The sequence below is a fragment of the Eumetopias jubatus genome, unplaced genomic scaffold, assembly GCF_037043125.1.
Source record: "Eumetopias jubatus isolate StellerSeaLion01/CBP00866 unplaced genomic scaffold, mEumJub1_p1.0 scaffold_13, whole genome shotgun sequence".
NCBI classification, from domain to species: domain Eukaryota; kingdom Metazoa; phylum Chordata; class Mammalia; order Carnivora; family Otariidae; genus Eumetopias; species Eumetopias jubatus.
In genome coordinates this window covers 51,821,815-51,836,512 of record NW_028274819.1, presented here as the reverse complement: position 1 = coordinate 51,836,512, position 14,698 = coordinate 51,821,815, and the positions used below count along the sequence as shown (strand labels likewise).

The window sequence follows — 14,698 nt, the reverse complement described above, 5'->3', positions numbered from 1 at the left end:
GCAGAGGGAGAAGGAGAGAGAGAATCTCAAGCAGCCCTGTGTGGGACTCTGTGCTCAGCGTGGAGTCTGCTTGAGATTCTCTTCTTCTCCCTTGCCCCTCCTCCTACTCTCTCTCTCTAAATAAATAAATAAATAAAATATTTAAAAAGCCTGCTTATACTAAATATTTTGTGTATGATTTAAAAAATTATAGGCCTGCCTCATTCTAGTTCTTGTCCTAAGATTTGAGCTCATTCGTTATTAATTATTACTCTTGTTTGTATACAATCCCTGATTAGAAATTTCCTTTGCTTTTCATATAGGTATCTGACCCTAACTGACTAAAATCCAGTTCCTGCAATTCTACTACTCTCTTGGTCAATTGACTTTCCCTTTTCCGGTGAGACTTCTGTTCTAATTTACACCACCACCACCATTCTAGCCAACACACATTTTGTTTTCACTTGGACTACTAAAATAATCTCCTCACTGGTCTTTCTGCTTCTCTTTTGCCTACATATTGCTTATTGCCCATAGAGTGGCCCTATTATCTTTAAAAACATAAATAGCATGATATAATACTCAATAGCTTCCTATCATATATGCAGTAAAATCAAAAGTCTTTGCCATGATGTACAAGGCACTCTGAAGTACTCCAAGCATGAATACTCATGCTACTCATGACACACAAAGTGTGCTTTGGCCTCAGCTCACCCCTTCAGCTCCAAGTTTCTACCACTCTCTTCCCTGGCTCACTTGGTTCTTGACCATTTTGCTCTTCTTAAATAAGCATGCTAAGTTTGTTCCTGCCTTAGGGTGTTTCCTCTTGCTGTTCCAGCTCCCCACATGCTTTCATATGACCCACTCCCTACCTTTATGTGTGTCTGTGAAGATATAATTGCTTTTTAAACTTCTATTTTTAATCATATTAAACCATATATCATCTCCTGAAACAGCCATTTTTCTTTTTCTCCCTGGTATCTTCATACTTCATAGTCAAAAGAGTGGCTTACATTCCTGGCTGCATTTACAAACATCTGAGGGGTTTAAAATTTGCCAATATTTAGAAAGCTTAGGTATATTTTAAGTAACAGTGAGAAATTCAGTGTGACTTTGGGGTCAAGTGCATGGAATTCTGGAGATGGTGTCAGAAGTGGACCCCTGACTAACAGTTCCTTTTGCCTAAAACGCTTTCCACATTCCTTTCTTCTTTTCTTGGCAAATTCGTATCCTCGCTTCTCTGCTCTTGCCCACATTGTGGCTCTGCCCATATCTGTGTTATATTGCATAGCACTTTTTAAATTTCCTTTCTTAAACAATTCCTCTCATTTAACTTGCATTTATTAAGTACTCACTATGAGCCAGGTTTTGTAAATCAACTCTATTTTGTCATATCTGACAGTGTTTCTGCATCATTTCAAAACCACCTGATTCTTGAATCTTTACTCCCTCAACCCTTACAAGCCTCTGTAAGGGGCTTACTCAATTTTCAGAAGTGGGGCAGTATTTTTAGATATCTGGGGTAGAGTTGCTGGTGCTAGCAAGTTAATGCCAGTTAAATAGAATTATTGGGGACTACAGATAGAAGGCATTTAGGGAAAATAATCTAATTGAAAGAAGAGGTAGGGGTAGTTTTAATGAGAAAAAACAGAACTTACCTAGAAATGTTCTACTCTATTCTTCTTAACCTAATACTCTTACCCTATACTCTTCTCTTTTGATAACCAGAGCCTTGTTATTCTAAGTCACAACTTGAATCTGCCTATTTCATGTTTCATAGCACATTATTTTTCCTTTTTAGGCTGAGCTGATTTTAGCTCCTGGGAAGGGGCTCCCTACCCACCCCAGCTCTGCTCTTGAAGTTATTCCTGGGACAGAACATATAAGCTTTCTTGTTGCAGTGGACCAAAACTCTCATATTATATAGGGGAAATTTTGAACTCTAGTATTTCATCACCCAAGAACTCTGGGTATAACTACAACTCTCCAGAAGCCAAGTAAAAAGGAAAGGTAAAAGAAATAGCTTATTAGGAGATCCCACTAGGCCTGATACTCAAAGAACAGCAGTACCTGAAGAGTGGTTCTCAGAGGGAAAGGGACAATTTTGACCACTTCCAGTTTTCATGTAATGATGGTGTTCTGTGACCTCCCTCTGTTTGGTGGATGCCTATAGATACAGCTTTAACCCTTTTCATAGGGACTTCTGAATAAAGTCATGCTTCAAATAGTAACAGTTTATAATCCTCATGCAAAACAATACTGCTTTTGAGGAAACTCAGGTAGCTCTGTGTCATTATAAGAGGAGCATGAAGTGCTGACTTAGCAAATGGTAATTTCCTATCAAAAAAGAATAGAATTCTCTGGATGGACACTAACTTTGGAAGATACAAAGACAGTCATTTTGTATCCAAATGCCTCTGTAATGAATTTCTCTGTATAACCACTGTTGAAAATAATACAGCAGCTGTTCTCAAACTTTCAAAGGGCTTTGAAAACACAGATTGGGAATACCTGGGTGGCTCAGTCACTTAAGCATCTGACTTCAGCTCAGATCATGATCTCGGGATCCTGGCATGGAGCCCCATGTCAGGCTCCCTGCTCAGCGGGGAGTCTGCTTGTCCCTCTACCCCTCCCCCTTCTTATGTGCTCTCTCTCTCTCTCTTTCTCTCTAATAATTAACATCTTAAAAAGAAACACACACACACACACAGATTGCTGGGCTTCATCCTCAGTATTTCTGTTCAGTGGGTCTGGGGTGGGACCCACTAATTTGTGTGTCTAACAAGTCCCCAAGTGATGTTGATACTACAGTTCTGAAGACCCCACCTTGAGAAGCATTGGGTTAATGTATGGTCAGTTGTATTTCAGGAACTGTACATGGACAATATTTATAAATTTTATCTGATAAAACATTCAAGGTTAGTTGCCGCTGATCACAGATTATGAGCAAGCTCTCAAGATTTACATTTTAAACAGGTAAGTCTTCATATTTATTCAGTTGTGTTTTTACCCATTTCTGTCAAAATAGGAACAGCTTTGGGGATGCCTTTATCTTAAAAAGCTCAAGATTCCTTAGAAAATTGATTTTGCAATTAAACTATTTTCTTCTTTGATAAAGATATTGAGTAATATTGTTTTTCATTTTGAGATGATGAAGGCACGGTTGCAATTCTTGGTGGAAATCTTAAAGGTGTGGAGAAGATGTTGCCCTTTTTGTATTAATGTGTGCTTTACTCTAGGGTAATGGCTCTATCCCTCTCAAACTGAACATTTCCTTAAGCAATTCTTAATTATGAATTTACATGCATATACTCTTAATAGACCTAAAATCTGTATAATATCCCAATTGTAATACAAAGGATAAAAAATAATTTGCAATAGATGTAACAATTGTATATATGTGATACATACATATATGTGATAAGTATATGTATAATACACACAAGTATGTATAATACATATATGTAATAAAGACAAATGTCTTTTAATGTGCAATATTCAGGCATGACAAGAAATAGAAATCTAGTGAAGTTAGAAGTTAGTCTCTGTAAATAGGACAGTTGTATGGGGGAGAAAATAATTTTCCCTTCACTGTACTGAGTTCTTGGCTGAGCCACCCCGAAATAAAAAGGTTCACAGGAGAAAAACAGAAGTTTGATAACATGTATATCTCTTGTATACATGGGAGAGACTGAGGAAACTGAGTAATTCTCTGAAGTGGCCCAAACCACCCACTGTCTTAAATAATATCTCCAGCTAAAGACAAAATAGGTTGTTGGTGGGTGGAAGGAGGAAAGGAGAAGCAGTTATGGGAGGTTATTAGGGAAAGTACAGTAAACAAGAGCAAGGTTTTGGGGGTTTGTTTTTGTGTTTTGTTTTGTTTTGTTTTGTAGTAAACTCTGTGCCCAATATGGGGCTCAAACTCATGCCCTTGAGATCAAGAGTCACATGATCTACTGCCTGAGCCAACCAGGCTCCCCAAAGAGGGTAAGGTTTTTAATGGAGATTTAAACCATTGTCCTCTCCACTGTTAAGAATGTCCAGTGATGTAGGTTCCTCCTTCTCTTCCTGGAACAGAGAGGGAGACCTCAAAACAAATGGAGATTTCCCTTTTAAGTGTAAATGTTTCTTACAAAAGGATAACTTCTACTCAATTTTTAGAGCTTTTCTTTTGTCTGCTGTTTCTTAAAAATAATCAAGCTAAAATAATTCCTAGGATAAAGAGGCATATTTTGGAGTGACAAATTCTGTTCCCCTTCAGTTGCACATACAGATGGATAGAGGTCAGTGGTGTAAGGAACTCAAATACAACATGCTTTATTGCCATTAGTGACTTTACAGTTCTTGGTAAAGTCCTAAATAAATTAAGGTAGAACCAATTTTCAATTACTTCTCAGAGAAACTCAAATTTTGTGTTTGTGTGGTTGGACTTGGCACTTTGTGTGCACCTATTCTGAGAAGAGCATGGCCCAGGTGGCCTCTGTGTCCTTAGCCTGGGTTCTAGGATGAAAACACTTGGAGTTGTAATGACTTCACATGAATTCAGTTCGAATCCTGAAACCAAGCCAATACAACTTGCCTCATGTACAGAGCCATCCAGCTGTGCCCAGTTTAGAATCTGCCTAATTGAAGTAGAACTGAAACAAAATTCATCTTGCTATAAACTGTATTAATTTCCTAGTTCTACTGTAAGAAGTTATCACACACTAGTAGGCTGAAGACAACACAAATCTGTTACTTTATAATTCTGGTGGTCAGGAGTCCAGAACGATCTCAGTGGGTGAAAATCAAGATGTCGTCAGGGCTATGTTCCTTCTGGAGTATCTAGGAGAGAATCTGTTTCCTTGATTTCTCCAGATCCTGGAGGGCACTCTCATTTCTTGGCTTTTGGCCTTCTTCCTCCATCTTCAAAGCCAGCAAGAGCAGGTCCTTCTCACCCTGCAATCTCTCTGGTTCTCTCTCTCTTTGGCTTTTCTTTCACTTATAAAGACCCTTTTGATTACACTGAGTCCACTTGGATAATCCAAAATAATCTCCTCATCTCAAGGTCAGATGTTGACCAACCTTAATTCCATCTACAACTTTAATTCCCTTTTGCCATGTAACCTAAAATATTCCAGAGATTAGGACTTGGACATTTTTGAAGGGTGTGGGGGCATTATTCTGCCTACTGCATAAACCATTAAGTTTTGGGTTGTTTTGTTATGCAGCATTATCATGACAAAAGATACCCAAAGCTAATAATACTGTGTTTAGTATTTAAATTTTGGCCTAGATAATAATCAAGAGATTTTTATAATTTCTCACTGTGTAGAACTTCATCTCTGCCTTCTGTCGATTAAATGCCAGGAGGGCACAGTCCTCATTCTCACTTAAGATTATTAATGACATAAATTTAGCATATATTTGCACACACTTTGTTTCTGTAATAATTATGAATGAGCTATTAAAATATATTGTCTCACTTTATATATGTGTTTAAATATAGAAGACTTACAGTATAACATTTTCATGCAGTATTTTGCGTAATCTAGCTCTATATTTTATCTGTAACATAACATTCCATCCTTTTAATATAGTGCAACTTTTTAAAAATTTTCATGTGAACGTTTTAACTTTTGTTATCACAGATAAAGAACATCCTTTTTATGTCTCCTTTTACAAGAAGTTTTCTGCATTAGTGTTCTAATCGACCTGCTATAATATGCCTTTTGTGATAATAAATGACTTACAGGTATGCTGAGCTATTGATCTCAGTCCTTATGGCAGCTGGGAGTGGGGTAGGGGTGGGAGTGGGGTGGGAGTGGGAATGGGAATGGGGGGTGGGGATAGGAGTAAGGCAATTAGGATCAGGGTTGGGGGTAAGAATGGAACACTATTATGCAGGCTGGAATGCCTCCAATTATAAGGAGCCTCATTTCTCTATACCATAATGTCATAATTTTTCTTTTTTTTTTTAAGTTCCATGGTATTACAATGTTGGAAATATCCTACAGTATAATATATACAAAGAAACAGAGTTGCTTTACTCAAGTGTATGCATACTTTCACCTTTACTACATACTGTTAATTTGTTTTTAAAGATTTTATTTATTTGACACAGAGAGAGAGACAATGAGAGAGGGAACACAAGCAGGGGGAGTGGGAGAGGGAGAAGCAGTCTTCCCGCTGAGCAGGGAGCTCGATGTGGGGCTCGATCCCAGGACCCTAGGATCATGACCTGAGCCGAAAGCAGATGCTTAACAACTGAGCCACCCCGGTGCCTCTACATACAGTTAAATTTATCTCCAAAATATTTCTGTCATCTTACACATTCATCCACAATATTTGAGAGTGTTCATTTCCCTGTATTTCTTACTAACACTGGTGTGGCTTATTTTTGTTAATCTGATGCATATGAAATGACATCTAATTATTATTTACAGTTTCATTTTTCTTCTAAATTTATTAACCACGTGAACTTTCTTTCTGTGTATTTTTCCTATTTTCTTAAACGGTTTTGTCCCTAAAAATTGATTTAGAGTTATTTTTATTTTATGTTTATAAATATATTATCACTTATATCTGTTTCAATAGTTTTCTCCTAACCTATTGAATGTTATTATTCCATGTCATAGTAACATAAATTATGAAAAAGTGAACTGTATCAATTGCTTTGTAGGAGCCAAGGCAGGCCGCCCCCAAGATGTGCCATTTATTTCAGCATGCAGATTATGCCGATCTGAAAACAATGAAAGCCTGGAAGACTCAAGAAGAAACTTTGACTGCCCCCTACAACTGCCTAAAAGAATTTAGGTAGAGAACCTGCTTCAGGGAGAGATATCACCATAATTAAATTTGATTTCTCTTGGTAACCTGTTTCATGTCAATTTGATTCTTAGTCCAGCTAGAAGAATTCTGAAAGGCAAAGGAATTTCTTCCTCACCCCCACTCAGTGTCATTTATGATATGTACATTTTTGTCTTACTTTTCTTAATTGCCCAGGATCATCAAGATCTAAGCCTGCACTATTTTAAGAATTTAACCCATCTAGAATGTTTGTTGTCTATGGATCGTGAAATGATCATATTCGTTATGTTTTAAAATACTTTTTTTTAATTAAAGAGATTATTTATTTGAAAGAGAGAGAAAAAAGAATATGAGGGGGGAAGAGGAGGAGAGGGAGAAGCAGACTCCCCACTGAGCGGGAAATCCAATGTGGGGCCAGATCCCACGACTGGAGATCATGACCTGAGCTGAAGGCAGATGTTTAACTAACTGAGCAATCCAGGGGCCCCTGTTTTAAAATATATTATTAGCCAAATCCAACTACTGATGAGTACATCCTATCCTTTCTGATTATTAATGGCATATATATCAAATAAATGTATGGATCTGTTTCAGGGCTTTCATTATCTTATAATTGTTATTTAATAATTCTTTATATCCAGTAGAGCAAGTCTCCTCACCTTGCTATTGCAAACTTGGCTATTATTAAATTTTTATTTTTTTCCTATAAATGTCACTGTTTGACAAGTTCTACAGAATTCCTTTTGGAATTTTAACTGGGCTTACATCTAATTTATGGATCCATTTGAGGAGATTAGACATCTTTAGGGGGTCAAGTCTTTTATCCAAGATCATGGCATGATGTTCTCTTTAATCACATACAAATAAAATATAAATATATAGCAATAAATATATAATTCATTAATCTCTTACATTGCTCCATACTTTTTAAAATTTTTTTCCATCATTTATGTTGATTTTGTATATGTCAATCTTGTTGAACTCAATAGTCTACAAATTCTCTATAGCTTCTCTTACTTTCTACACAAATACTAATATTCACACTTCTTATTCCTCTTATTTTTTTAAGATTTTATTTATTTATTTGAGAGAGCACAAGTGGAGGAGAGGGGCTGAGGGAGACAGAGAGGGAGAAGCAGACTCCCTGCTGAGCAGGAAGCCTGCTGTGGGGTTCATGGGGTTCGATCCCGGGAACCTGGGATCATGACCTGAGCCAAAGGCAGATGCTTAACTGACTGAGCCACACAGGTGCCCCTCTTATACCTTTTATTATTAGTTTTCCTTCTGATTGCATGGCTGTGTTGACCTCCAGTACAGTGTTCGGTATGGAAGGAGTAAGGATACTAGTGGATTTCTTTGTAGTTTTCCTTAGAAGCATTTATAAATGCTTCCAAATTTTCATGATATATTACACACTTCTAATTGTTTGACTTGTCAATACCTGATACCACTTGCTTCCCATTATATTTTATTGAAAATTGTATAGATGGTCTAAGATTTCATACCTATTTTCATTAGGTTTTTGTGGTAACATCATGTAATACTTTTATATTTGCTCTATGTGATTATGTGTTGTTTTCCATTTCTAATATTTATTTTTTTGTCCTTTTTCTTTTCCCAAACACCCCAAATTCCTGGAAGACATACATCAGTAATACAAAGAAATAAGAAAACACATTAGTTTCTGTATCAGTCAAGGTTCAATCAGAAAAACATAAGTGGAAACAGAAACAAACAGAAAAACATAGTGAGATTATAAATATAGGTACAGATACAGATCTAGTTCCATTCAGGACAATGGCTTATACAGTGCTTGCGCTGGCCTAGGAAGTCTGAAATCCAGGAGGCGATGGTCAGGAAGGAAAGGTCACAGCAGGCTAGAGCCACCCCAGGCACGGACTGAAGTTGTTTTCCACAGTGCAAGTTTCTCTTTCCTCTAAGAAGTCCTAAGCCCCTTTTAAGAGCTTCCAAGTGATTGAGAAAGGCCCACTCAAGTGAATTCCCCTAACTTAGAGTCAACTGATTGGGGTGTGTTGTTACATCTATGAAATCCCTTTACAGTAGCACCTATATGAGTGTTTGAATCACTGAGAGGTGCATGTGTGCCACACCGTGGCAGCTGCTTCCCTTCCATCTTCCTACCTTCATTATGTCTAGTGGCCCACACCATCTGGAACATGCTGGGATGGGAATTCTGGGGGATGTAGGCCCAAGTTGACACACCACAGCGCTATCATAGCCTCCACAGAATGCACCACCTGGGACTTTCCCCAGAACTTGCCGACTTGTGTGGGGAAGTGAACAAAGATATTAATTATTTCTTCCTTATTTTATTTTGATTTTTTCCTTTTACCTACAGGAGTGTGATGAATCGAAGGCTTCTGGAGGCACTTTTAGCTGTAGACAAATAAGATGTTTCAGGGAATGTTTCTGTAAAAGGAAAGTTGCTGTTGCAGAGCAAGCCTGCTCTGCTCTAGGTTTTGAAGGTGACTTATTAAAGATGTTTGTGGTAGCTATATTGTCTGATGGAACCAATCAGGAGTACAGACCACACAGCAATTTGGGGAGAAATACCCAATTGAAATTTAAAACAAAAATTTTAATATTCTTTTTTCTTAGAGCAGTGATTCTTAAAATCAATCTCCTAGCCAGCTGCATCAGCATTAATTGGGAAGCCATCTGCTCCAAATTAATTGAATCAGAAATTCTGGGGGTGTGGACTAGCAACTTGTGTTTTAATGAGAGTTACAGGTAATTTTGAAGCACGCTGAAGTTCAAATACTGCTGGCTTAGAAAGTCTCGGGAGCTAGGATCAATAGTATGCAGCTGACCAGAATTTAGACCTGGTCCAGTTGTGGGGATTGCCCACAGCAAGGATAGATCCGTTTCAATATGGTGTGATTAGGAGAGAAAATGACCAGAGGAGTATCTAAAAAGGTGATGAGAAGACCAAGTCCTGCAGTAAATTGTGAACAGAGACCATAATTTTGCAGACAATTTTTGGAAGACTCCCTGCATAATTTGGGGTCCTAGATGATAGCTGGGGCTGGTTTTCTGAGAAGAGGAGTTTAAGACACTTGTTTATGATCTGAAAGAGGTTTGTGATGCACAATAAAGTAAAGTATATGAGTGGTGAGGCTATACCAAATAAATTCTCTGTGTATGGAAGTCTTGGCCATGAGTGAATTAGACCCCAAAAAACCTGAGTTATGGATTTAATGGAAAGAAACTCTCTGACAACACAGTCTAATGAGGGAAACACAATGAATATAGATTCTCAGCAAAAGACACCAGGAGATATAGGTTTGGTAATGTTTATTGTATAAGTCTTCTTAATATAATTACCTCATATGGTAAAAAACTCCCTTTGGCAATTCACATCTTCTACCAATAAGTGTAATTTCTTATTGAGTTCCATTACCAACTTGCTACATCTTGCATGGATAATATAAAAAAACGACAAGACATCTCACAAGGCCAGTCATTCTGCAGCTGGGTAACAATGGCCAGTCTGGGAACATATACAGTAATAGTGGACTCCCAGGAAGGAGTAAACATAGCAGAACAGGCCAGAGATAATCACTGAGGGCAAGAGGAAGGAAAGCATGTCCCAGGATCCTTGGGGAATGGGGCTGCATTGGAAACAGAGAGGGATTCAGATCATATACCCACAGTCCCTATAGCCTCAGTGCTTCTAAAATATTAGATGCCCTTAGATAAATAGTGCCAGCACTAAGAGATGGAAAATTAAAACTAAAACAAAACAAAAATAGAGAAAGTGCTCCAAGGGAGTAGACTGCAAATACTTTTTTCCTGGCCCTTTAACAAAACCTCTGCCCTCACTTCTACATTCTCTTCTGGCCAACCAAACGACAAAAGCTTAGCTGCTCAATATCCTAGGGAACACAGAAGCTCCCTAGTTGGCTCCAGGCATAAATCCAGTGCAACCCCCTGAAATCTCTGGGGGTCCTTTAAGATAGGTTTCATCATTATAACAACCTCTCACCTCAACATTCAGATAGCTGAGGGTGGGAGACTAGTGATGCTCTTTCAGTCTTCTGAGGATGATTCCAAACTGCTGTGCCATCTCATTTCTGCTGTCCTGCAGTCATGTGAGTTTTGGCTAGGGAAAGAGTCTGGAAAAGATATTTCTTAGCCCTCAAGAGAAGTCTATCTGTGAAATGGGTGATAGGTAGTTTACTTCAAAGCAGGGAGGATATTTAGAGGCCAGGAAAGGGGATTTTGCTAAATAACACCCCTGTGTGGTCTGAATTAGAGTTTTAGTTAAGGGGCTTCCTACAATAGAAGTTTTAGTTTGGCATTAGGCCAAATAGAAAGAGGAATGGAGCGGGCAGCTGCCAGCAAAGGAAGAAGCAAGTGATATGTTAGCCAGACCAGGGAAATGGGAGGCATTGTGAAGAAAGTTCAAGACATTTGCTATGATATTCCTGAAATTACTAACAAGAAATAATTACCCACTAGCATTTGAGAGAAATGTGTGTACCTAGTGAAATAGACACTGTATCAACACCAAGAAATTGGGCAGGGGAATCAGTGGGACCTTAATGATTACCTTAAACATGTTGATGGTCTAGAGTTCTAAAATGATTGCTTTGAGCTTTTTCATGGCCCAGTGTTCTCACACTGGACAGAAGTAGACCACATTTACCTGTACTCTTGTGCAGACACAGTGACAGCCTTTGGTCCGTGGTGCACCTTCAGGATCCTCAGTCTTCTCCCGGAATTGTGATATTGGAACTTTTGTCTTACTGAGGGCATTGGCTTTAATGTCACAATAAGAATTGGATTAGAGATTGAGTCAAAGGGACAAGTTCACACTGAAGTGTAAGAATGGTCATACATGTTTATCAACATCATAAACTATTTTATACAAGAGATGCTGTGAGACTACAGACTCATTCCTGTGAATTGGATGGGGTGGTGATGAATGTGGTGAGTTGCTAAGAGTGCAGAGCCCTATGAAGGGGTTGATGTGTGTGTAAAGTTGGGAATCCTTAGAAAGAAACCACAAGAACTGCAAGTAATGTTCACTTACATACAGCCACTTAGGAGCCAATCTAATCAAGTGATACGTGGTAATCTATGCTCAGTCCAGCTTCTATAAGAAAGAAACCATAAAACATAAGGTCTGAGACCTAACACACAGAAAGCAACCTCACTGAAGAATCATCAGGTTAAACCCCCTGGCTAGGAAAGTCTGGCAAAAAACAAGTGGTTGGGTGGTGGAATGAGCAGGGCTTTGCTGCTTATGCATCTGACTCCAGCTCCATTATTTATGTTGAGCCACTCCGCTGAGCAGAGATCCACATTAGCTCATCAGGCAAATCTGTGTCATAAAAAAACAGAGTTGGGTATATCCAGGTTAGACGAGAGCAGCCAGGGAAGCTATTTTCCAATCTCCTAGTGATTGCCATGTGACCTCAGAGGGCGCATAGAAAAAATTATAAAGAACATTCATTTTTTCAGCAAGCTTGCTCTACAACTAAACAGCTCTCATTACATAAACGTTCACACTAAAACTAGAATCGATGGCTTAGGAAACTGTGTGAGGATTCTGTATTGGATATGAGATCACTTTTGTCTTAAAATAAAGGCAATGATAATAGTAGATGACATTTATTGGTACCTTCTATGGGCCACAAATGGTACTAGGTACTTTTAAAGTTTTTCAACAACCTTACAAACTATTATTATTATTATCAAAAAATAGGTTGAAAAGCTATAGGATCTTAGAGGAAAACTGATTTGTCCATGGCAGCACTGGCAGTAAGAGGTAAATACAAGGATTTTTTCCCAGTTTCATGGATTCCAATGTCTACACCTTTTTTTTTTTTTTTTTTTTTACCACCCCACCTTTCTGCTTTAAAAACTCCAAGGTCCCATGCTTCCAAAATATCCTACCTCTTCAAAGAATATGTCAAAGCAAGCATGAGATCTGAATGTACTCTTGCCTGAATATTAGGTGGAGATCCCAAGAGCTCAAATCACATCAATAATAGTCTTATTTTTAGATAAGCTCGAACTTTCACCTTGATGTGTTTTTCCTTAGGGAAGATAAGACCCTTGGTCAAACTGATCAGAAATTTAGATCTTTGCTATCTCTGCCCTCCTAGGCATAAGCTCACAGAGTCCTGTGACCAATGAGACTCTGTATGCACCTGCTGGTAAAGCCACATTTATCTCTCTTCTGTGGAAGTTATGTGGTTTATTGGCCCTGAGCTGTGATTAGCATGGCATTTACCAACCTCTTCTCCTTCTGTTAGTCCTTATTTCTGAGAACAAATAGTTGATTTTATTTACCAACATGTTTGGTCTATCTGGTGATTTTTTTTTTTCTCTTAAACCCACCTATATGGTAATGAAGGATCTTCTGTGCAGAAGATAGAGACTTCCCTAATTTTTTCTCCAGTGACTATGCACACACAGCATCTGGTCTGTTAAGGAATAGGAGAGTTTACTTCTATTCTCATCTGACATATACACAACAGGAGCAAGAAAGAGTTGTAATAAGGACTCAATTCCCCTTTGATAACTATTTCTAACTCCTCAAATTTCCTAGAATCAGTGGCTTTTTTTTTTGTACTGAATGTTCCAGTTTCTAGAATAGGGATTATTAAAGAGGAGGTTCACGTTGAATATTTGTGGTTGAATACATAGAACAAATTTCTGGGCAGTAAAATTCTTATTCCTGTTTGGAAACTTCTAGTTAAAGTGATTTCTCAGCTTTTATCTTAAGGACTAGATTTTTGTTTCTATCTCATTACCATCATGGTTTCACATATTATGCCTAGTTCCTTTGAGCTTAAGTACTCCCCACTGTAGTCTGTGTCCTCTTAGGGAGGAGAGGCATGGTAAAGGTGGGAGAAAGAGTAGTATAAGATTTTTCTTCAACAGAAGATGAGACTTCTCCAACCAGGCATGAGCCAAAGTAGTTACAAAATCACTTCTTGACTGCGGTGCGAAGAACCATGAGCAGCAAAGTCTCCCGCGACACCCTGTACGAGGCAGTGCGGGAAGTCCTGCAAGGGAACCAGCACAAGCGCCGGAAGTTTTAGGAGACGGTGGAGCTGCAGATCAGTCTGAAGAACTATGACCCTCAGAAGGACAAACGCTTCTCGGGCACCGTCAGGCTTAAGTCCACTCCCCGCCCCAAGTTCTCCATATGTGTTTTGGGGGATCAGCAGCACTGTGATGAGGCCAAGGCAGTGGATACTCCCCACATGGATATTGAGGCACTGAAGAAACTCAACAAGAATAAGAAATTAGTCAAGAAGTTGGCCAAGAAGTATGATGCCTTTTTGGCTTCAGAATCTCTGATCAAGCAGATCCCACGAGTCCTGGGCCCAGGCCTGAATAAGGCTGGTAAGTTCCCTTCCTTGCTGACCCACAATGAAAACATGGTGGCCAAAGTGGATGAAGTGAAGTTCACCATCAAATTCCAGATGAAGAAGGTGCTGTGTCTAGCAGTGGCTGTTGGCCATGTGAAGATGACAGATGACGAGCTTGTGTACAACATCCACTTAGTGGTCAATTTCCTGGTGTCCTTGCTCAAGAAGAATTGGCAGAACGTCCGGGCTATATACATCAAGAGCACCATGGGCAAGCCCCAGCACCTGTACTAAGGCACAGTTCCATAAATCCTAGTGCTACCCTTAAAAAAAAAAAAAAAATCACTTCTTGACATTGTGGAAGAGTGAAATTGAGGATTTGGCTACATCCTTTCTTTGAAATCACCAAGAACCACAGTTAGAATGTGAATGAAGGATTATCCCAAGAGTGGAGTGTAAAAGGTTGGAAGTTTCTGTTTCCAGAAATAGGATGAAGTCCTAAAAGGGTTAACTTGAGCATCTTGGGAAGTGGAAACTAGATACCTGAAGGTGGATGGAGCATCTTACAGAATTGCAAATGT

General features: G+C 38.8%; 1 pseudogene; it reads left to right on the top strand.

Annotated features, from left to right (window-relative positions):
* The first annotated feature begins 13,757 nt into the window (after nt 1–13,757).
* On the top strand, nt 13,758–14,411 carry LOC114219388 (large ribosomal subunit protein uL1 pseudogene; annotated as a pseudogene).
* The last annotated feature ends 287 nt before the right edge of the window (nt 14,412–14,698 follow it).